A 25798-nucleotide genomic window follows, 5' to 3' on the forward strand; every position below is an offset into this window, starting at 1 on the left:
CTTGAGCAGGCCAGTTAATCTCTTTGAGAGTCACTTTTTTCCATCTGCAAAGTATGTGTATGTATGTGGGAGGTGGGGGAGGATGTGATAAAATCTGCCTGCCTATTTATTCGTGTCAGTGTGAAGATCATGATAAAGATGTGAAAGCACTTGGGAAATGTGTAAAGAACATATACATGCAAATGTAAAAATGATATTTATAAGTATTTTATCTCAGCACAATCAAGTCTTGTTTTTATCTTTGGGACACTGTGTAAATATAGTCTCAGCTAAATTTTTTTTTAAAATCACTGATAGCTTAGAAAAAGAGAAGTAAAAAAATATGTATATTGGAAAATGGATGGAAAACACATCAAAGGTTACAAGTTACCTATGAAAGAATTGATAAAATCTCCTTAGAGTTTGTGTGTGTGTGTGTGTTTGTGTGTATTAACAAAATTTGAAATTTTTGCTTACCTTCTCTTTCACCTCTAGACTTTGAAAGTCTGTATCAGATTTTGTGACATATTGTATGTGGATTGTCTACTTTAGATTATCCATGGAAAACTATTTTTTAAAATCAGTCTTGTTGCTCCTTGTTGTCTAAGACAATTCTGGATGTTTTCTCCTGATTGGTATGTTTTCAGGGGAATGCAAACCCTGGTATGTATAATGAGGGTGTTAAATCTGTCAGAACACAAATCACAATGATTGAAATATGAATGTAATATTTTGGTACCTTTGAAACTATTAAATTACTCCCCTATATTACATTAAATCAGTGAGAGAATTCCCTTGGTTGGTTCATTCATTCATTAAACAAATATTAATACCATTCCTACTATTGCCAGGTACTGTTGTATCACATACAACAGTAAACAAAACAGGCAAAAATTTCTGCCTCTATGGAGCTTACATTCTAGCTGAGAGGGAAACTGAAACTAACAGATAAAATATATACTGTATCAGATAGCAAAATAAAGGAGGGAAAGGGGATGGGGGAGTGTTGGAAGGCGTGGCAATTGGAGGAGGGCAGGCCTGGGAAGGATTGTGACATTTGAGTGAAGACCTAAAAGGAATCTATACAGATATCTCAGGGAAGAACATTCCTGTTCTAAGGTATAGCAAGGGTAACAGATTTGAGGAAAGTGTGTGCCTAGTATGTTCAAGGAACAAGGAGGAGGCTAGTGTGACTGAAGTGGAGTGAGCATGGAGTGTTAGGCTGGTGCAGACATAATTGCGGTTTTTGCATTGCTTAAATTTGCTGTTTGGTATTGGAATACATTCTTAAATGTGGTTATGTTATACATAATTTTAATGTGCATTTCTTGCTTTGTTTTGCTAATGACTTATTACTTGCTGTTTATTTTATATTTATTTTAGACTATGGAAATGATGTTAGACAAAAAGCAAATTCAAGTGATTTTCTTATTCAAGTTCAAAATGGGTCATAAAGCAGCAGAGACGACTCGCAGCATCAACAATGCATTTGGCCCAGAAATTGCTAACAAAGGTACAGTGCAGTGGTGGTTCAAGAACTTTTGCAAAGGAGACGAGAGCCGTGAAGATGAGGAGTGTTGTGGCCGGCCATCGAAAGTTGGCAACGACCAATTGAGAGCAATCATCGAAGCTGATCCTCTTACAACACTAGAAGTTGCTGAGAACTCAACATCAACCATCCTACGGTCATTCAGCATTTGAAGCAAATTAGAAGGGTGTAAAAGCTCGGTAAGTGGGTGCCTCATGAGCTGACTGAAAATAAAAACAATCGTCATTTTGAAGTGTTGTCTTCTCTTTGTGTAACAACAATGAACCATTTCTTGATCAGATTGTGACGTGCGTTGGTAAGTGGATTTTATATGACAACCGCTGATGACCAGCTTGGTGGTTGGACTGAGAAGAAGCTCCAGAGCACTTCCCAAAGCCAAACTTGTACCAAAATGTTCATGGTCACTGTTTGATGGTCTGCTGCCGGTCTGATCCACTACAGCTTTCTGAGTTCCAGCAAAACCATTACATCTGAGAAGTATGCTCAACAAATCTCTGAGATGCATGGAAAGCTGCAACGCCTGCAGCCAGCATTGATCAACATAAAGGGTCCAGTCCTTCGGCACAACAATGCCTGACAATGCGTCGCACAACCAATGCTTCAAAAGTTGAATGAATTGGGCACAAAGTTTTGCCTCATCCACCGTATTCACCTGACTTCTTGCCAACTGACTACCACTTCTTCAAGCATCTCAGCAACTTTTTGCAGGGAAGATGTTTCCACAACCAGAATGCAGAAAAAGCTTGCCAAGAGTTTATCGAATCCCAGATCACACATTTTTACACTACAGGAATAAATAAACTTATTTCTCATTGGCAAAAATGTGTTGATTGTAATGTTTCCTATTTTGATGAATAAAGATGTGTTTGAGCCTAGTTATAATATAATGATTTAAAATTCACAGTACAAAACCGCAATTACTTTTGCGCCAACCTAATAAGATTAAAACCAGTAGAGGTGGGTATTTTGAGAGCCATGTATTTCAAGGACGGAATTATTGTTTGTGTCAGCTGCTGCTCATAGGTAAAATAAGAGGAAGTCGGAGAATCGATTATTGTGTTTAGCAATGTGGAAGATGTTGGTGACCTTAAATAAGGGCAAGTTGGTAGACAGATGGGATGAAAAGCTTGGTTGATATGGATTCAGGAGAAAATGGGAGATGTGGAGACAGTGAGTGTAGATAACACTTTTGAGTTTTATTGTAAAGGGGGAACTATACACATTTGGTGTGTTGAGTTAAGAGAGTGGGCTTTAAAAAAATTTTTGGTTCTATGTTTAATGTGATAGGAATAATCCAGTAGAGAGGGAATATTTGACAATGTAGTAGAAGGAAGAGAAAATTGCTGCAGCAGTTTTCTTGAATAGGTGGGAAATAATTGGGATTACCTTTAGTTTTCCAAAGTCATTGTATTTCTTTGATTCTTATAATTCACATTCTTCCCTTTTAAAGAACATCAGTGCCTGAGCCTTTTTATATACATATCCGTTCTTATGTCTGTACCTTACCCCTCACATGTATACTTTTTTCTTTTTTTAAAAAAACCCTGCATGTGGCATTCAAACACATGTATGCTTTTATCAGAGCCCCTAAAATACTTTATTACATTTATTTACATGTCTCACCCATTACTGGATTGTCGATACCTTGATCTATCTTATTACTCAACTATTGGTTCTTTGACTGCAGTGTTTTTATTCATTGCTACATGCCTATATTAGTTACCCATTGTTGCATAACAAATTACTTTAAAACACAGCCACTCAAAACACACATTTATTATATTGCAGTGAGTCAGGAATCCAGGAACAGCATAGGTGCTGGGTCTCTTACAAGGTTATGAACCAATGTGTTGACAGGGCCTGAAGTCTCATCAGAAATCTTGATGTGAAAGGATCCATTTTCTAGGTCACTCATAAGGCAGGATTCATTTCTTCTCAGGCTGTTGGCCAGAGGCCTCCCTTGGACCCGTGCCAAAGGGCCCCATAGAGCATCTCACAATATGGCAGTTGACTTAGAGCAAACAAGCAAGAGGGCAAGAAAAAGTGCCAGCAAAAGAGAGTGCTAGCAAGAAGCACATCACAATTTTTATAACCTAATCACAGAAGTGACTTCCCATCACTGTTGCCATATTTTCTTTATTTTTTAAAATTGAGACAGAGTCTTACTATGTTGCCCAGGCTGGTCTTGAACTCCTGGGCTCAAGTGATCCTCCTGCCTTGGCCTCCCAAAGTCTTGGGATTACAGGCATGAACCACCATGCTTGGCCAATATTTTCTTCTTTATAAGCAAGTTACTAGGTCTAGCCCACACTTAAAGAGGGTTACACAACATGTGACTATCAGAAGGCAGGGATCACTGCAGGGACGTATTAGAAGTCTGCCACCCGGTCCCCAAACTCTAGAACTATAAAAATGCTTAACTTGTTGAATGAATTAACCTTTTTCCAAGTACCCTCATAACTGGTAGTGTACATTTGTAAGAGGGCTGGTCAAGGGTAGGAATTTGGTTTGAGACTGTATACAGAATAACTTGATACTCAGGGATTATTTCAGCTGTTTCTTGTTTCCTTAATGATTTGCTTTTATGAAATAATGTTAATGAAAAGTTCAAGTCATTTTGTATCTTCAGGAGCTAAGCAAAACCAGGAATGCTATTCAAGAAAATCAGAATACATGCAGTATATTTTAATAGGAATTCTAGAAATAATCTGATAGCAAGCTGTATTTTGAGATAATTCAAGCTTCCAGTCGTTCCTAACATATATACCCTTTTATGACATGGATGAGCATAAGGATATATAAAAATCTGTGCAATTGAAATGTAGTTGAATTTGATCTCTACTATAAAATAATCTTTATAAAAATAAGATTTTAACAGGTAGGAATAAGCATCATCAGATCATGGATTTCAATTTTTTTGCATAGTTTAAATGTTGAGGTGATTTAATCTTTTGAAGAAAACTAAGGAATCTCATCCTCTTATAAAATGTTAGATATTAAAAATAACTTGTCCAATCCTATATTTTTATAGATAAGGAAATGGCTACCCAGTGACGTACCCAAGCTTTCTGGTGGCACGGCCAGTGCCAGATCGCAGGCCTCTTGACTCCATTCAGTGCACTGTACCATGCCTTAAACCATACTGGAGCCACTTGGGGAGTTTAAAAACTTTTATGCTTCTCTTATCCCCAGACCTTTTGATTTAATTGGTATGGGTTAGAACTTGGTCATTGGAAGTTTTAAACACGCCCCAGGTGATTCATGCATCATAGTCTGGGAACCTCTACTCCAAAAAGAATTAGTGTGCTTAAGGAATTGGAACTAGAGTGAAATCAGTGGTACAGACTTCTATCCGTTATGATTCCTTAATCACTTATTTGGCTGGGTTTTATCAGAGTAGTAAGACAATTTTTTACATTGAGAAATAATTAAGATATATGCTGAGCAAAGACTTCCTTAATAAAACTGCCCTTTCACTAGTATTTTGTGAGATAGCCTGTGACAAAATTTTTCCTAATCATGAAATTGGAGAACAATTTTTTGACACTAATCAGGCAAGGAGAAAGTTTCGTGCCATCTGTGTTGTGGCATGCTCTGCTGTAGTTTTAACTAGATAAAATTCTATTTACTGTTAACCAGATTGTTTATGAGGTTGTTTTTAATATTTTAGAGCAAGTGCATAAATATAAAGAGGCAAAGAAATGGTTCCAGATTTAAAATACAGTTTCTTTAAAAGTAAATCAGAATTTGACACACTGGGTTGTTTAATTACACATTTCAATGTGGGTCCTTGGTACTGCAGTGTTGCAAGGCATATGAAATTTGCAGTTTGTTACAACTATTTTGTTATATCGTTTTATACTTTTGGATATAAAGCTGACCAAACATTCTAACTAGAAAATACTAATTCATGATTGATAAGTGGCGTTTTGTTTCTACATATTGTTCTTTTAAACAAGGTCTTTCTTTGATAATGACAGATGTAGGGAATATGAAGTAGAAGAGGTAAGAATAGGAGATTATGATCAGATCAAAGCATTTCAGAATGTTAAATCTTTTATTGAACCAGTATCAGGGTGTTGACAAGAAAAGCTATATATTTGGGTTGCTAGAGTAGGAGCGATAAGGGGCATATTAGTTTTCTATTGCTACCATCATAAATCAATACAAACTTGATAGCTTAAACAGAAAGTTTTTTAATCTTAACAGTTCTGTGAGTCAGTAGGCCAATCCAGGTCTCACTGGGTTAAAATAAGAATTTCAGCATGGCCATGTTCCTTTCTGGAGGCTGTAGGGCAAGATCAGTTTCCTTGCTTATATGGGGTTTTGGTAGAATTCACTTCCTTGTGGTTGTAGCATTTGTCTTGATCAGAGCCCTTTCTAGCACCTACATTCCACCCTCGTTCCCTGGCATGTGGCCCTCGTTCATCTTCAAAGCCAGTAACAAAGGTCAAGTCCCTCTCAAGCTTCCAGTATTTCCTTCTCCTTTGATTTAAACTCTCTGATCCACCTTCTGTCTTCCTCTTCCACTTTAAAAGCCTCGTGTGATGAGATTGGGCCTACCTGGATAATACAGAGTAATCTCTCCCATCTCAAGTTCCTTAACCTTAATTACAACTGCAAGTCCCTTTTGCCATGTAAGGTAACTTAGGTTCCAGTGCTTAAGGGCACAGACATCTTTGGAGGGCCATTGTTCTGCCTGTCAAAGAGGGCTAGATCACTGGAGTCAAGGAAGCCGAGTGTCAGTATTGACATAGCTGTTGAAAGTCTTCATTTATACAACAAATTTTTTTTAGTGCTTGCTGTGTCTAGTCATTGTAGTAGGCACTGGGGCTATTGTGGTAAACAAGACAGACATAGTATCTGCCCTTGCCTGTCTAGCAGTATACTTATAAAAACAAGCAAAACATATAGCATTGCTTTATAAAGAATTCTTCATGTATTCCATATTTATGTAAGCTCTTTGAAAGCCGGTACTAGTGTTCTTTGTTTTGGCCCTTTCCTCATCCCATCACTACAGCAGTGTTTTACATACTAGATGCTTAACAGATACTGTTAACAAAGGCTTACTTTGTTTTTTCTTTGCATTGAGTTAAGAACCTCATTTATCTCTCTTTTTTTCTATTTTCTGCTTCAAAAGCAGTGAGGAATTTTGAGTTCAAAAATCCAGACTTAGAGGACAATTTAAGATTTAATCAGATACCCACTGAGGAATTTTTAAAAAGGCCTTAAGAATGACCATGTACTCCATTTTACTTTTCTTGGTAAAGACTCTAAAGTGCTAAAGGCAGCTCTGTTTTGCTTTTTCCTCCTCCTCCTCCTATTATTATTATTACTATTATTTTTGAGAAAGGGTCTGGCTCTGTCACCCAGGCTGGAGTGCATTGGTATGAGCACAGGCTCACTGTAGCCTTGACCTCAGCTCGAACAGTCTTCCTACCTCAGCCTCCCAACGAACTGGGACTATAGGCACACTGTACCACATCTGGCTATTTTTTAAATCTTCTATAGAGATGGAGTCTCACTATGTTACCCAGGCTGGTCTTGAGCTCCTGGGCTCAAACTATCCTTACACCTTGGCCTCCCAAAATGATGGGATTATAGGCATGAACCATGCTTTCACCTCCTAAATTCAACAGTCAGAGAGTACTTACCCAATTAAAAAAAAAAAAAATCAGCAGTTGCTTTAAACCAGTATTCACCTATAGTGAAGAACTGCCAACTCAGAAGCAAATTAAAATAAATTTTTCAATATGGCTTTTCTGAGATAGATAGACTTTTAAAATAATGGAAGAGATTTACTGTCTGTTGGTCACTGCTCTTAGAGCTTCTATCTTCCTCATATACAATTCTCTCTTGTGCTCCCACTGTGTGCCGAGTGTGGGTCTACCCTTCATGGAAAAACTGCGGTATTCTTACCAATCGTTAAATGCCTTCTAAAAGACAGTTATTTGTAGTTTTCTTAGTGATAGTCCTGGTTACAATTCTGTATCATGTAGTTTCCCAGTGTAGCAATAGGGAACTTCAGTAATGGTGGATTGGAGTAAGCATAGGTATATGAGATTTATAGTCTACACAGGCATTGATTTCAATCATAGAACTTTTTATCAGAACTATTAGCAAGTGGTTAAATATACTTGTAACACAGGTTTGGGCTACATAGTGTTAAGTGTCACATGAGGCCTTCTTAATTTCAGTACATACCAAGTTCTCCATCCCAAATCCCTTCTTGATTCTTTGATGATTTAACATTATTTATGGATAATTTCTTATTCTGACCTTTAATGTTTCTAAACAAATAGCCTAAATATATTTTATATAAAACTTCATTTCTGAAAGAAGAACTTTTGGAATAATGGGTGGAAAGTTCATTTGATTTGCTTAAGTGTAGAGATGGCTATTGTGATATTTAAGTTTGGATGATACTAATTTGGGTGAAGGAAAGTAGTAGCTATTTTTATAGAGATAGGTGGTTTAATCTTTAAAATGTTACTAGGTAATGTTGATTTCTGTGAACTTAGCATTTCAGTGGCCAGTAAGGTAAAGCATCCTTTTGGGTTTAGTTCATATGTAAAAATTCTTATTAATTGGCAACTTTTGAAGAGAGCTGGAAGTTTAACTGTGAATGGTGTAATACTAATTAACTGAAGTTTTCTTGATTCTTTGAAAAAGATGGGAAAAAACTCCTGTGTTTATGGACATTAAAATATAGTAGTGACTTAAACACACGCAATGCTACAGAGAGAAGAGACAGGAAATTTACTAACCTACTGAAACTTTTGACAGGTGCAGTGCATCTTTGGAAGTCAGATTTTGATTATTATTAATAAAACAGCCTTTGTTTAGTAAGTTGAACATCAAGTGAGAAGATTACATGGAGCAGTAAGCATACAGATTTGCAATAGGTACTCCATTCAGTGGGTTTTAATGGGTGTCAAAACTAAACTGACCTTAGTGAATTATAGCTACTGCACACACATGGCTTCAGTTAGAAAGGATATGGTACCAGGTAATGTCATCAGTTTTTCCAAATGTGTTCCTGGGGAAAATAACCTAAATTCTTGAAGCAGATCACTTAACTTATAATTGGATGTAATATTATGACAAGAAAAGGCCTTAAGGCAAAAACTGTTCCTTATAGAGGCTTTTTGTTTTTCATTTGAAATTAGTGCAATTGCTGATCAGCTTTAAAAAAAAAACTCATATTCTTTTAAATATAATAATCTGAAGGTGTTGCTAAATTTACTAGCCCAACTGAGAACAACAGTATCCTTAAAAACAAATAATTGAGTTTAGGTTAAATGGAAATAGTTGGCTAAATATGATTTTTAAAAGTAATACCTAAGGTACATGTAGGAACCAGATAGATTAAATAACATGATAGAAAGTGTTCAGAAGAGGTAGTATCTTTATACTTAGTTTTAAAAAATTTAAATTCCTGTACTATGTAGATTTTTATATTTTGTGACCACATGCATGTATAGTATAGTAATAATTCACTGTAAGCTTGTAGTGTACTGTATTAGTTGAAGTACGATAAAGAAATTCTTGCAGAAGAGTAGAAATAGTTCTGAAATACTGTGTTTTCCAGCTTGCATTCCTCATCCTACTTATTCAAATAAAGTGACTATTTTTTCCCTGATAAAAAAGTTAGAAACAAATGATTGTTTTACTTTTTTTTTTTTTTTTTTTTTTTTTTGAGATGGAATCTCACTCCGTCACCCAGGCTGGAGTGCAGTGGCACGATCTTAGCTCACTGCAACCTCTGTCTCCCGGGCTTAAGTGATTCTCATGACTCAGCCTCCCGAGTAGCTGGGATTACAGGCGTGTGCCACCACACCCAGCTAATTTTTTTTGTATTTTTGGTAGAGACAGGGTTTCACCATGTTGGCCAGGCTGATCTCAAACTCCTGACCTCAGGTGATCTGCCCACCTTGGCCTCCCAAAGTCCTGGGATTACAAGCATGAGCCACCTTGCCTGGCCTGTTTTACTTTTTATCTTCAGAATGCTTATTATGCAATGGAAGCAGAATTAATCATATTCCTCTCCCTGACCAACAATGAGGAATTCTCTACTGACTGTAAATCAGTATTTTTAAAAGATCTTTAATGAAAGTTCTTTTATGATACCACTAAGCAGATGTCAGGATTTACTTTTCAATTAGGTGGTATAGTGGTGATGAGCAGATCAGACTCCTTTGCAGGTGATACATTGCTTAGGGGAACTGACATTTAGACCATTGATCCCTCTAGTGATTTTACATGTCACGACTGAGCTATTTGTCACTTGCTCTATCTGAAAAGTAGGCAGAATAAACAAGAGGATTTTTACAGACTATAAGATCCAAACTAAATAATCCTGAAAAGGCCTTTGATTTAAAATTCTTTTAAGTATCATAAATTTTATTTTTTTAAATGAACATGCAGTAAAACTGACTTTTCCTATGTATAGTTGATATATTTCAACATGTATAGATTTATCTAACCACCATCACAGTCAATATCCAGAATAGTTTCCTTAGCTCAAAAAACTCCTTGTGTTATCCCTGTGTAGTTGTGCTCCCCCCCTACCCCTCAATACCTGGTAACTCTGCCGTTTTACTTTTGTCTTTTCAAAAATGGTCATGAAGTGGAATAATAGAGCATGAAGCCATTTAAGACTGTTACATATCCATTTACTCAGCATATGCCTTATAAGATTCATATAAGTTGTTCTGTGTATTGATATTTTATTCCTTTTTATTACTGAGTAGTATTCAGTTGTATGGATGTACCACAGTTTGTTTATAAGTTTATTAATTGGAGGACATTTGAGTTGTTTCCAGTTTTTAGCTATTTTGAATAGAGCTTCTGTAAACATTTGTGTATAGGATTTTGTGCAAATGAGTTCTCATTTCTGTTGGGTAAAAATACATAGGTATGGGATTGGTGGGTCATATGGTAAATGTTTATTGTCAAGAAATTGACAAACTGTTTTCTAAAATGGCTATTTCCACTTTGTATTTCCATCAGCAATGTATGAGTGTTCTAGTTGTTCTGCACAGTTGTCAGCACTTGGTATGTTCAATCTTTTTCATTTTAGCCATTCTAATAGATTTGTAGTGGTACCTGATAATGAGTTTCATTTTTCACTTTCCTGATAGCTAGTGATGTTGCGCATTTTGTCGTATGTTTTGTTATATTCTCTTTGGTGAAGGATCTATTCAGGTCCTTTGACCATTAAAAACAACCTTTTTATTTTGGTAGAAGTTTAGGTGTGTAGAAGAGTTACAAAGATAATACAAAGAGTTTTATATTCCTTTATATTCCTCACACAGCTTGCCATAATAATAACAGTTTGCAAAACCAAGTGCATTTTTCAAAACCAAGAAACCAACAGGTACCTTACTACCAACCAAACTCCAGATTCCAAATTGAGATTTTGCCAGATTTTCCACTGGGTCTCCTGTTCTTGAATCCATTCCAGGATTACGTGTTACATTTGTCATCTCTCCCTAAATCTCCTATAGTCTATGACAGTTTCTCTGCCTTTCTTTGTTTTTCATAAACTTGATAGTTCTGAGTACTAGTACCAGTCAGATATTTTGCAGAGTGTCTCTCAATTTGTGTTTGTCTGATGCTTTTCTTGTGATTAGACTGAGGTTATGAGTTTTAGGAAGAATACACAGAGGGAAATGCCCTTTTCCTCACATCTTATCAAAGTGCATGATGACAGCATTACTTGGCTAAGGTACTGTTTATCAGATTTCCTCACTGTAAAGTTGATATTTTTGTCTTTTTGTATTATATTCTAATGAGTTGCTAATTTCAGCCCACAATCAAAAGGGTGGGAGATTGTTTCATCTTATGGATAGGGTATATCTATATGTTATTAAGTTTTCTTCTGTAAGTAAGCCTTTGTCCCTTCTCTTCCATTTATTTATTCAGTCATTTATATCAATATGTATACTTATTTTATACATTGGCTTATAATTCAATACTATGTTATTTTGTTGCTAAAATTGTTCCAGTGTTGGTCCCTGTATTCCTTTGACATGTCCCATCCTTTTCTTTTTTGAATACTTCCTTAATTTCTGGTACTACAAGATACTCCAGGCTTATCATATATTTTCTCTGCCCTACCCCTAGAATCAGCCATTTCCACCAGGAGCCCTGGTTTCTTGTGTTGGAGAATTGTGTTTAGATCCATTGTCTCTCTGGGTACTGGATATACTTGTTGATACAGGGGTATCACCATTTCAAGGCCTTCTCAGAGGATAGAGCTAGGAAATAATACATTTGTATATTAATCGTGTATTTATGTACATCTATAATTGTTTCTGTACCTATCTATTTGTATTATATATTTTGCTGTATATATAATATATATTAAGTTCATACTGATGTCTGTGACTAATCCAGTACCACAGGGTTCATTCTAGGCTTCCCCACTTTGCTTATCTGTAACTTTCCTTTCTAACAGAAACCTGGCCTTGATCATCCATTTACTTGTTCGTTCCATCTCAGTAAAGCAAGTTCACAATTGTTAACCAGTACCCCTGTGAGAAATAAATTTACCCTACCCCTTTAGTTGGGTTATGCCATTCATTTATAATATAGCCAGATTCATTTGTCATGGACTGCATTCTATCTTAAAATTCCCCCAGCATCTTAGTTGATTTTTAAAAATTTGCATACATTAAAGTTCAGTCTTTGTGATGTGCGGTTCTGTGGGTTTTGACAAATGCATAACGTCATGTATACACCACCTCAGTGTCATACAGAACGACTTCATCACACTGAAAAATTTCTCCATGCATCCCCTTTGTAGTCAGCCACTACTCCATACCCCAACTCCTCTCCTGACAACCAAAATCTCCTGTAGTTTTGCATTTTCCATTGTGTCATCTGAATGCAATCGTATAATATATTGCTTTTGGATCTGACTTCTTTCATTTAGAAAAATACATTTAAGGTTTATTCATATTGTTTCATGAATCAAATAGTTCATTCCTTTTCATTTCTGCATAGTATTTTATTGTATAGGAATACCACAGTTTGTTTATCCATTCATCCGGACATTTTGGTTGCTTCCAGGTTTTGGTGATTATGAATAAAGCTTCATTAAATATTGGTGTATAGGTTTTTGTCTGAATACAAGTTTTCAGTTCAGTTTAGTAAGTATCTAGGAGTTCGACAGCTGTGTCATATGATAAATGTATACTTAGCTCTGTTAGAAACTGCCAAACTGTCTTTCAGGTGGTTGTGCCATTTTTTATTTCCACCAGTAATGAATGAGATTTCCTATTGCTCTGTATCTTTAGCAGCATTTGGAATTACCAGTTGTTTTTGTTTGTTTGTTTGTTTGTTTTTTAAGCTATTTTAATCATGTACTTTTGCTCATATTTAAATTATATTGTTTTCTTACTGTTGAGTTTTGAGTGTTCTATATATTTGTTGGACAGAAGTCCTTTGTTCCATAAGCGATTTGCAGGTATTATCTCCCTGTCAGTAGCTTGTCCTTATGTTATGTTAAAGATACCTTTCCCGAGCATTAATTTTTAATTTTGTTGAAGTCCAATTTATAACTTTTAATTTTATGGATTATATTTTTGGTGTCATATCTCAGAACTCTGCTTAACTTCAGGTAACAAAGATTTTCTTCTTCTTTGTCATTTTCTAGGTACAAGTTTTACAGTTTTATATTTTACATTTAAGTTTATTTTGAGTGAATTTTTGTATAACTTGAGGGTTTAGGTGAAATTTTATTTTTTTCTTTGCATATGGATGCACAGTTGTTCCAACACCATTTGTTGAAAAGACAATCCTTTCCTCACTATATGTCTTTGAACCTTTGACAAAAATCAGTTGACCCTGTTTGTGTGGATATATTTGTGAACACTCTGTTCTTTTCCATTGATTGATCTCTCCCTTCAGCAATATCACATTGTCTTGGTAAGTAGCTTAAAGCCTTAAAATTAGGTAGTATAATTCCTTCAACTTTATTTATTTTAAAAATAGTTTTGTCTTCTGTAGTTCTTTTGCCTTTCCATAATAATCTTGGAATCAGCTTGTCTATAACTACAAAAAATCCTGGAATTTTGATTGGAGTTGCATTAAATTTCTAGACCAGTTTGGGGAGAATTGACATCTTTACAATGTTGAGCTTTCTGATTTATGAACACAGGATATCTTTCTACTTACTCAGGTTTTCCTGATGCATACATCAGCATTTTGTTGTTGTTAGCATATAGCTCTTGTACATGTTCTAATAGGTTTATGCTCAAGTATTTGTTTTTTATGGAGCTATTTTGAACGGTATTATTTTTAAATGTGAGGGTTCCAAATTGTTCATTGTTAATGTACAGAAATGTGATTGATGTTGACCTTTTCTCCCCAATCTTTGTCTATGTTCAGATTGGATCATTTTTATTCATCTGTAGTAAGTTCACTGACTTTTTCTTCTGTCGTCTTCATTCGGCTATTGAGCTCATTTAGTGAGCTTTTTATTTTGGTTATTGGTATTTTTCCACTTCTAAAATTTCCATTTGGTTCTTCTTTTATCTTCTATTTTTTTTTCTGAGTTTATCTCTGTTTCAAGAATGTTTGCACTTACTTGTTAAAGCATTCTGTAATAATGGCTCTAAATATCTTTAATATCTTAGATAATTTCAATATCTTTGTTTTCTTGATGTTAGTATTTTTCCTGTGCAAGTTGAGTTTTTTTGATTCCTTGTATACCTAGTAATTTTGGATTATATCCTGGACATTTGACTATTATGTTAGGAGACGTTGGGTCTTGTTTAAATACTATGCAAAATGTTGATATATTTGTTTTAGTAGACAGTCAACCCAGTTAGAGTCACACTGCAAATTTCTGCGGATTGTAGTTACAACATCAGTTTGATTTTCAAAGCTTTTGCCATATTACTTGGTTCTGTCCCACATGTGTACCACCCATTGCCAGTCTGGAACTTGAGGGGTGGTCTGTTCATAATTCTCAAAGTCTGTGTATGTTTGTTTGGGTCAGATGTATGCATGTGCCACTCGAGGGTGAGTCCAGGAGTTCATAAAACAACTTTGAGGTGTTGCTCTCCCATGTTCCTTGTCTGTGATCTCCCAGTAATTTCTAATTCTGCATGCCTCCCCTTTTCCGATCAGAAAGTGGATCTTTATCCCTCTTTAATGTTCACTCCCTGCAGCTGTGCCCATATTCAGGGCCAAGTGGCAGGAGGACAGAGAGAGAAGCAAAAGGGATTCACCACATCCTCTTGAGACCACAGCTTCTCTGATCAGAGAGGTAGATTCCCTCTCTCAGAGTTTTAGTTCTTAGTAATCTCCATTGCCACTGCTGCCACAGCTGTGATGGGTGGCTGGGCTTGAGAGAGTGAAGAGAGAAAAAAACGGGGGGATTTGCACACTTCCTTGTGAGTCTTAAGAGACCCCTTTCCCTCTCTCAAGCCAGAGGTAGAGGGCTTCTCCTGAAGCTTTCCATTTGGGCTGTATTATGTTCAGTCTGGATGAAAGCAGAGGGGGAAATAAATGGTAAACCTGTGGTTGCTTCAGTGGTACATCAAATTCTGGTTGTTTTAATCGGCCTGCTACTGTTACTTTTCAAAGTTCCTTAGTAGTTGTTCCATGCAGTCTGTCCAGGTCTTATAGCTACATTAACTTGTTGGCATGTGATTACCCCATCTTATCTGGAACTGGAAGCTGACTTAAGGTTTTCAATTTTGTTTCTCTAGGAATTTGACAAGAAACTGAAGTTTTGATTCAGATATATTTTGAATTGAAACCAGAGATGTTCTAGAGTTTAGATTCTTTCATTTGATTAAGGTAAGATTGTTTGATAAAATTTAATCATACCTTTACTGTACGTTTTCAGTGATGTGCTAGAATTTAGATTGTTTCATTTGATTAAGGTAAGATTGTTTAATAAAATTTAATTATACCAATACTATGCATTTTTAGACTTATATTTTAATGTGTATTTGATTAACACATTTAAATTTCCCCGTCTAATCTGAGATTCTGACCTCAGGAAATATTTTCATGGTTTCTTTACCACTTAAATAGCTAATGTTCCTTGTAACAACTACTAGATTCAAGGGAAACATGATTATACATTCACTGGAAGTGTTATAGACTGATATCAAATCTGTTTGCCTAGAGCAGGAGTCAGCAAACTATGGCCTATGGGCCAGCCACCTATTTTGGTAAATAAAGTTTTATTGGAACACAGTCACACCCACTTAATACATATTGTGTGTGGCCATCTTAGCACTACATTGGCAGAGTTTTTAGTTGGAACAGTGTCTGTATGGCCCACAAGCCTAAAATCTGGCCCTTTTAGGAAAGTTTGCTGACCCTTGGCCTAGAAAACTGAAGCAGGGTATCTTATTCTGCTATGTAATTATAATACATGAAATGGTAGCTAACTGATTTTAGTTGTCAGTAAGGCTTGTTGTATGAAAACTTATTAGAGATTTAAATATGCATATAAGTATATGTGCAGATACAGGAACTCTAATTTCTTGAAGTGAAGGGTCTGTATTATTTCTTGGGAGGTGCTAGTTTTCTGAAGTAATTGATTTTTAAAATAAGACTTAATGTTAGCAGTTAAATACTATGCTTATTTTTTAAGTAGAAGCCTTCATTTTGCTTAGATTTTCAAAAATAAAAGTTTATATGATAAAGGTCAAGCTTGTTCTCATTCTAAAAACTATTCACACGAATGTATTTGATTATATTTGTCTCTCCTACTAAATTTAAACTGAACAAATAATATTTTGAGAGTGATGATTGTGTGTTTTTAATATCTGTTCTAGTAATGCAAGTGGTTTAGCATATATGAACTTAAATGAAAACATGCTAATATAGAACTACATTTAGTGGCTAAAGTTGGAGTTACGTTTCTCTCTGAGGTTTAAATGGAAACGCTTACACTTGTTTGTGATTCCTAAAATTATTAGTGCTTAAATAAACATAAGATAGAAGGAGAAAATAAAATTGGAGCCTAGAAAGTCTATAAAATCTTTGCTACCCTCCTTAGAAGTCTCTTGGCTGAAGAAAAAAAAAGTATATTTTAAAAACATGCCATATAAGTTAGAATTTCCAACCAATATCATAAAGGAATTTCTCTGTTCAGGGCACCAAAATTAGAAACAAATTATTTTTGCTATTTTCCATGTAATTTTAAGAAAATAAAGTAAGCTTCTAAAATCTTCATCTCATAAAGAACGATTATTTGATTTGAAAACAGCCTCTTATATCCTGCATAACCTGAAATATATTTGGTTTCCTAATAGACTTGTATGAGGTATCTTTGCTTTCATTTTCATAAAGTCAATTTAAAACTTTTTAAAATTTACTTTTTAAAGGAGGGAATCTGGAAACTTATCAGAAAGAAAATACTTTGCATCTTTTTGTGCCATCACACATTTTATATTTAAATCAGTATGGATTTAGAATTTGAGTGCTTATACATTTGAATTATGAAAGGTGATAAAATTAAGCTGCAGAAGGGATGGAAATCTTGATAGCTTTAATATGTTAATGAGGCCACCTTAGCATTGTGTGTGTTTAGCTGTGGAGAGTATCTGATTTGTATACTAAGACTTATGAATAAAAAAATCAATTTCTTATGAATAAGTAAAATTTCCTCTTAAACGATGGATGATATAAGAAGGTAATGCTAACATTTTTTGCATCTATTAAAATCATATCTTAAGACATCTTTTTTTAATTTCCCTGATTTGTGTTCTAGTTGTGGTACTTAAAAGTAAAACAAGGGGAAATAAACTCATAGGAAAGTTTATACTTTGATTTTCTCTTTCATATAATCTTAGATTATTTAGATTTTTCTAACAGCATAAAATATTTCATTATAAAAATCAAATACTGAGTCATTGCCAATTTGATAGTATCATTGAAATTAAATATGTGTACTTTAAAGACAGGCATAGAATTTTTTCTTTTAATTGAATATACTGCTTGTCTTTTAAAGTATATGTGGCTAGATAAGAAAGGACCTGAATGGACTTGATTTGGAATTTTCTCTGTTCATGTCTTTGAAGGTATTCAGACTAAAAGAGAATGTCAGCTTTTTAACTTTGTAAAACCTGGTCCATATTACCGCATAGCTGTTAGTTACGGTAGCTATTTGCAATGTTGAATTTTTGAGATGAGTATTTTTACTGCTAACGATGTGGACATGTGTATTATTTTCATATAACTGTCAGGGCAGTAAAGAAACTAGTTTGGAAGTAAACCTCCAAGATTTATCCTCATAGGATACAGAGTTAAAAATCTTACTTTAGTTGACCACTATGGGGTTTTCTTTAAAATGTTAAAGAATGTTTTTGAATAATTTGGTTTTTGTACCCATTTTATCTTCTACCAAATAAATTTTTAAAAATCAAGTTTATACACGTAATTTGCTATCAAGAAAGGTATACTGCATTTGAAGGAGAAGAATAATGTCTCTTTTTCTCTTGTTTAAAGCTCTTGAAAAAAATTTTATTTTGAAATAATTTTAGATGTACAAATAAGTTACAATGATAATACAGTACAGAGAGTTTTTTTAATATTCATTACTCAGCTTACCCTCATGTTAACATCTTACATAACCATGGTATAATGATCAGAACTAAATAATCAATAATGACTTACTAAAACTACAGACCTTATTAGAATTTCACCAGTTTTTCCACTAATGTTCTTTTTCCAGGATCCCATATTACATTTAGTTGTGTTTTTCCTTAGTCTCCTCCAATCTGACAGTTCCTTAGTCTTTCCATGTCTCTCATGATTTTCACACTTTGAAAGACTCCTGGTCAGGTATTTTGTAGAATGTCATTCAATTAGAGTTGAGTTTCTCTAATGTTTCCTCATAACTAGATTGAAGTTACAGATTTTGAGACAGAATACCACGGAGGTGATGTGCCTTTCTCAGCACACAATATCAGAGGCCACGTGGTGTCAGAATGTCCTATTACTGGTAATGTTAACCTTGATCACTTGATTATGGTGGTGTCTATCAGATTTCTCTATTAAAAAGTTAATACTTTTCCCTTAATTAATAAATATTTGGGGGAAAATGCTTTGAGGCTTCACAAATATCTTGTTTTTCCTTAAATTTTTGGCCACTAATTTTAGCATTTATATGTAGATCTTGCCTGCAGCTTCTGTGGTGTTTTAGTGGTGATTTTCTATTCTCCGTATTTCCTCTACATTTATCAATTATAATTCTTCTGTAATACAGAGTAGTCCCTCCTCACATTTATTTGCTTAATCATTTACTTATATCAGTGTGAACTCATAGATATTTATTTTATTCTCTGGATTAGAATCAAAATTCTGTTGTTATTTATTTTGTTGCTCAAATTGTTCCAGCTTCAGCCACTGGGAGCGCTTTTCAACACGTCATTGTCTTTTTCTTTTCTTTCTTTTTTTTAAAGCAATTCCTTACTTTCTGACTTTATGAGATGCTTCAGGCTCATCTTGTATTTTCCTGCTTTAGCCCTGAAATCACTTACCTCTCCAAGGAACCCAGGTCCAACTTATTGGAGAATAGTATTTAGAAACCAGCATCTGGGTGCTAGGTATGTTCATTGCTGCCGAGGAGTTACTGCTTTTAGGCCTCTCAGGAGTCAGAGTTAGGAAATGTATACTGATATGGTTAGGCTTTGTGTCCCCACCCATGTCTCATCTTGAATTATAATTCCCATAATCCCCACATGTTGAGGGAGAGACCTGGTGGGAGGTGACTGGATCATGGGGCAGTGTCCCCATGCATTTCTTATAATAGTGAGTGAGTTCTAACGAGATCTGATGGTTTTATAAGTGTCTGACAGTTCCTCCCTTACACACTTGCCCTCTTGCCTGCTGCCATGTAAGACATTCCCTTCTGCCATGATTGTAAGTTTCCTGAGGCCTCCCCAGCCATGTGGAACTGTGAGTCAATTAAACCTCTTTCCTTTATAAATTACCCAGTCTTGGGCAGTTCTTTATAATAGTGTGAAAACGGACGAATTACATATACCAACTCACATACATACATCTATATTTATTTGTGTTTACTTTCTGTATACACGCTTAAAATATTAATTCATGCTGATACCTTCAACTCCAGTTTTGCACCACAGGGATTATTCTAGCATTTCCCCTTTGCTTATTTGTAATTTCTTTCTCCCACAGTGAGAAACCTGACTCTCATTCTCTACACTATATTTATGTATTTATTATACATACATAGTAGTTTCCAAATTGCTAATCCATACTCCTGTGAGAAACAAATTTACCAAATAGAATACAGTGTTTGTATACAGTTATTTTTATCTTTATTCTCACATTATCCAGCCAGAATGCTTTTTTCCAAAGTTAGTTGTCAGGTCTTTTCTTCTGTATATCCCCATCAGTCTACTGTGCCATTTCATTTGTACCACAGTTAGATTCATTTTGTCACAGTTCACATTCCATCTTGGGTTTCCCTGATATCCTGGTTATTTGCATTTAATTTGTATAAAGTAAAATTCATTCTTTGTGTTGTAGTTTTGTGGATTTTGAAAAATGCATAGAGTCACATATCTACCAACAGCAGTTCTGTGACCACCCCCGCACCCCCAATTTTTTTGTGCTGCCACTTTGTAGTCAGCCTCTCTTCCGAGCCCCAAATCCTGGCAACCCCTAATGTGTGTTCTATCCCTTTAGTTATTAGCCTTTTCCAGAGTATCATATACATGGAATCATATAATATGTAGCCTCTTAGGTCTGGCTTCTTTCATTTAGCAAAATACATTTTAAGTTTCATCCATTTGTTGCATAAATCCTTAGTTTATACCTTTTTGTTGCTGAGTAGTATTCTATTATATGTACACGATTTGCTTATTCATTTATCTGTTGTGGGACATCTGGGTTGTTTGCAGTTTCAGTCAATCATGAATAAAGCTACTACATTTACATAAAGGGTGTGTGTGTGTGTGTGTGTGTGTCTCTGTGTGTGTGTATACATAAGTTTTCATTTCACTTGAGTGAATACCTAGGAGCAGGATTATGGGCCTTATCTTAAGTGTATAGTTAACTTTATAAGAAACTGTTAAACTATTTCTAAGTGAATGTACAATTTTGCATTCCTGCCACCAATATATAAGAATTTTTGCTGTTCTGCATCCTTGTCAGCACTTGATATTGTGCAGTATATTTTTGCCTTTTATCTGTTCTAATGTATGTGTAGTGGCATCTTGTGTTTTTCTAATGACTCATAATGTTGAGCACCTTTTTATATGTCATCCTTATATGTTTGTGAAAAGGTAGCTGGTCTCTTTTATTTCTCTGTATTTTCTTCTTTTATGATCAGCCAAGTAGATAGTCTTTCCAATATCTTTTTGACCAAATTAGCTGTTATTATCTCTGACTATTTAGCTATGCTTTATAATAAAATACACATTTTCATATATGAGTTTTGGTTATCTGTACCTATTCCAAGGGAATGTATGTATAGTTTTATATAGGTGAGTATTTGAATGATAATTTTATTGTTGTCTAAAGCTAGATTGCATCGTAGGAATCTATCCAAAGATTACATCTGTGACTGAAAAAACATGTAAAACAAGACGAAGTATAATAAATACTGCTAGTGCTGAAGATTGGCATTGGATTGACAAATGTTACTTTAGAAAAATAAATTTTAGAGTCTTTGGTGAGATCTTTTCACCTTTGAGTATCAAATGGACAAAGAAACCTGATACTGTCTTGGGATATCTGTCAATATGGACAAACTTTGGTATGTTCTTACAGCTAATCAGTTAATATTAGGTGAAAGAGATTAGAAATGAATGTTTTTAAACTTGGGCTACTTTATATAAACATTTAAACTAGCAACTTAAAATACTTAGGACTTATATTTAGTTTCTGTCAGAATGGAATGAAGACATAGCAAGTTTCAGTGGTAGTTTTCTACCCTATTTAAGCCTGATACGTACTATTTCTTTTTGTGAAGACCTATGTTTAACCCAATTAGAATATGTGCGGGGATGCCATGTTATTTAATTAGGCCTTTCTATTTGTTTGCTGTATAACAAATAGAAAGTTATACAGCAAACTGTATAACTGCTGTATAGTTCTTGCCCTTTTAAGAACTTTACTATATTACACAGAATAATATGCTTAGATTTGGAAAATACTGTATGCCTAGATTTGGAAAATAATATATGCCTTAAAGGATAGCATTCCTGTCACATTATGTGGGTAATTATGATTGATTCTGTTGATAATTCTAATTAGCCAAGTGAGTTCCCTATTTCAGTAGGAGATTGTTTCCTATTTCAGTAGGAGAAAGCCAAACGAAACAATGTTTTGTTTACATATTCAGATTCTGAAAATAACTTTAGTATTAGAAGTCATTACATATGGGAAGATGACTTTTTCTGCTTTAGAATAAGCGTACCTCTTTAAATGTCCTATTTAATAGTGTGATCACATGACTGATATTTCTAATGGCTAAACCCAGTGTTGTTATTATGATGATGACAGTCTTTGATTTAAACCAAAGCCATTATAGAAAGGTCTGCCCTTTCCAATATAAAACTTATAAAACATATATATATATAAATTACATTGGATGTAACTTGTGTATATAACTTACATTAATGACTGCTGTAGTCATTGTATATATCTTACATTGTTGTCCCTTCTCAGGCCATATTTGTAAATGAGATGTATTTTTTGTTTGTTTTTTATTGATCCTTATTCCTAGAAATGTAAATGAGATGTAAATAAGACCAACTGTTTTCCAAGACTTGTAAAAGTAGAAAAATTACTATATATACATATATTATAAATATATATTTTATTTCCTTTTTCCCTTCTCCTGAAAAGCAGGAAAAAAAAAAGAAGAAAGAATGTGGGTTTTTATTTGTTCTGTAAGGCCTTGATAGCAGCCTACTTCCTTGTTTATAGGAGACTAGGAAGGTGAACTTCGTGACTTCAATTGAGTATGCTTTAGAACCTGAAACATAATAAAGTGGCACCTGCTAGCAGTTTTGCATGTATGACAGTTGACATTATTAATTTCACTTTCATTGTTGAAATCAGCACTTCTGAAATTGGGGTATTGAAGAAGGATGGAATTTAACTTCTTTTGAACAGCTGTTCTTTGGTTGACTCTGACTCAGACACTTTGTTTCTTTATTATTTTATTTAATTCTTAAATTTAATCCTCACAATTTATTTAGTCTTCACAATTAGCCTACAAAGGAGGCGTGATTACACACATTTTACAAACAAAATTTATTCAAAGGAACACAGCAGGCCAGGCACGGTGGCTCATGCCTGTAATCCCAGCACTTTGGGAGGCCGAGGCGGGCAGATCACAAGGTCAGGAGTTCGAGACCAACCTGACCAACATGGTGAAACCCTGTCTCTACTAAAAATACAGAAATTAGCTGGGCGTGGTGGTGCACACCTGTAATCGCAGCTACTTGAGAGGCCAAGGCAGGAGAATCAATTGAACTCAGGAGGCGGAGGTTGCAGTGAGCTGATTGTGCCATTGCACTCCATCCTGGGTGACAGAGCAAGACTGTCTCAGAAAAAAAAAAAAAAAAAAAGGAAATTCACACTTTTATCAACTATACTATATTGCTTCTTCTAAGACTAGAAAAACAGGCCAGGCACAGTGGCTCATTCCTGTAATCCCAGCATTTTGGGAAGCTAAGGCCGGTGGATTCCTTGAGCTCAGGAGTTCAAGACCAGCCTGGGCAACATGGCGAAACCCCATCTCTGCCAAAAAAATACAAAAAAATTGGCTGGGTGTAGTGGTGCATGCCTATAGTCTCAGCTACTTGGGAGGCTGAGGCTGGAGGATCGCTTGAGCCTGGGAGGCAGAGGTTTCAGGGAGCCAAGATCAAGCCACTGCACTTCAACTTGGCTGCTGGAGTGAGACCCAGTCTCAAAAAAGAAAACAAACAGAAAAAGAAAAGTGATGAGAATTGTTAGAAAATCTCTCTAAACTTAAGCCTGTGGGAGGGAAACTAATAATTAGACAAGACTGAAATTTCAACCTTATGTTTAATTAATAATTAGACAAGACTGAAATTTCAACCTCACAGGGCTTCACTTTTGGAAAACCTGTTTTATGTGTGTTATACAAGAGAACTGTCAGTATAATACCTATTAATGCTAATCATATGGCTAAATATCCATTTGATATCTTGGAAAAGATTATCTAATAACATTACTGATAATTGTTTTCTTAGAAACAAATTATCTGTGAATCAGAAATAACGCACATATCTGCATTGCTGTTAGCAGTAAAAATACTCATCTCAAAAATTTAACACTGCAAATGTAACTTTCTGATAGTCCAATTAAACTCTTAAAATGATACTTAGTATAATATTTGTAAAACAAACTCATATAGCTGCAAATAATACTTTTAAACTGTTTTGTCAATAAACTCATTTTATTGTAGATCAGTAAATTCTATTTCCATAGTGATTAAACCGTCTTTATCTTAATGGTATTGATAGTAATATAGTAATGTTATACTGTGAACATTAATAACTTCATGTAGAATTGTCAGTTCTAAGGGTTTTTCTTAATATTTTTGTTATATTAGCAGTCTTATTGTATACTTAATATAAATTTATTTATAGTCCAGTCATTATTTAGTATTTATTTCCAGCATATTAATATTCTCAAATCAATAAAATACATAACATGTTTCAAGGATAATGAAATTGTATAGACAGTTGTTTCAGTATATATAAGCAGTCAAACTGTAGATTTTCTGTTGAAAAAGTGATAAATGTTAGTTGACATTTGGTAAGGAAAAAGTCCAATAATTTAATATTTTTTTTTATAACATCCTAGGGTAAAGTATGTTGTAATACTAAGTAGTATATATAAAAGTAGTATCTGAGTCTGTGTATGTATTTCAGTGTTATAAGTAGAACAACAAAGTTAGAAAGCTGCAATGGAAAGCAAAGCCTTTGTAAGTAATCACAAGACTTGGGTCTAGTGTTGGTGCAGCCAGAACTAGTTGTGTGACTTTGGACAAGTCATTAAACTCTAGATCTTATTTTTTTTTTGTTGTTCTTTACAAATAAGCTGGTTGGATTACAGTTTTTAAGATTATTGCCAGTTCTGTGATTCTTTTTTGTTTTCACTTGTTTAAATTGTGTTAAAATACACGTAATATAAAATTTACCATCTGAACTATTTTTAAGTATATAGTTCAGTGGTATTAAATACATTCATTATGTTGTGCATCCATTTCCATTACTCTTTCAATCTTGTAAACCTGAAACTCTGTACTGATTAATCAGTAACTCCCCAGTTTTCCCTTCCCCTACTCCCTGGCAACCACCAATCTACTGTGTGTCTTTATGATTTTGAATAAGTACCTCATACAAATGGAATTAGAGTATTAGTGTTTTTGGTGACCAGTTTATTTCACTTAGTATAATGTCCTCAAGGTTCATCTATGTTGTAACATATATCATAATTTCCTTTCTTTTTAAGGCTGAAAAATATTTTGTTGTATGTATATACCACATTTTACGTATTCATTCCATTGATACACTCTTGGGTTGCTTGCACATTTTGGCTATTGTTAATAATGCTGCTGTGAACACAGGTGTACCAATATTTCTTTGAGAGCCTGTTTTAAGTTCTTTAGGGATATACTGAGAAGTGGAATTGTTGGATCGTATGGTAAACTCTATTTTTAATTTTTTGAGAAACCGTCATACTGTTTTTCCAGAGTGGCTGTACCATTTTGTTTTTCTTATTTTTTAAATTTATTTTTCTTTCTTTTATACAAACCTGCACATGTAAGTGGCTGTACAATTTTACATTCTCATCAACACTGCACAAGAGTTCCATTTTCTTTACATCCTTGTGAGCACTTGTTATTTTCTGTTTTTTGATAATGGGTGTGAGGCAGTATCTCATTGTAGTTTTGATTTGTGTTCGTTAATGATTTATGATGTTGAGCATCTTTTCATGTGTTTCTTGGCCAATTATGTGTATATTCTTTGGTGAAATGTCTATTCAAGTTCTTTGCCCAGTTTTGAATTCGGTCGTTTGCTTTTTGTTGTTGAGTTTTAAAAGTTATCTATATATTCTGGATATTAATCCCTTATCAGATACATAATTTGCAAATATTAGCTCCTATTCTGTGAGTTGCCTTTTTACTCTGCTGATATTGTCTTTTGATGCACAACATTTTAAGTTTTTCATGAAGTCCAAATTGTCTGTTTTCTCTTGTTGCTTGTGTCTTTGAGTAATATC

At 34.6% G+C, this 25798-nt stretch overlaps 1 protein-coding gene across 6 annotated transcripts in view; it reads left to right on the forward strand.

The window, feature by feature from the left end:
* GLCE (glucuronic acid epimerase) overlaps positions 1-25798 on the forward strand; it is a 111729-nt gene that overhangs the window by 34484 nt on the left and 51447 nt on the right. For 3 of the 6 annotated variants that reach the window (XM_055363165.2, XM_063698658.1, XM_019011256.3), the window contains one exon: positions 15253-15343. The gene's annotated coding sequence lies outside the window, so the exon portion shown is untranslated. Of the gene's footprint in view, positions 1-1362; positions 1708-15252; positions 15344-15414; positions 15430-25798 lie in introns of those variants that run through there. The other 3 variants (XM_055363166.2, XM_055363168.2, XM_055363172.2) reach the window with 2 other exon arrangements.

This window comes from Gorilla gorilla, chromosome 16 (assembly GCF_029281585.2).
Source record: "Gorilla gorilla gorilla isolate KB3781 chromosome 16, NHGRI_mGorGor1-v2.1_pri, whole genome shotgun sequence".
Classification (NCBI taxonomy): Eukaryota; Metazoa; Chordata; class Mammalia; order Primates; family Hominidae; genus Gorilla; species Gorilla gorilla.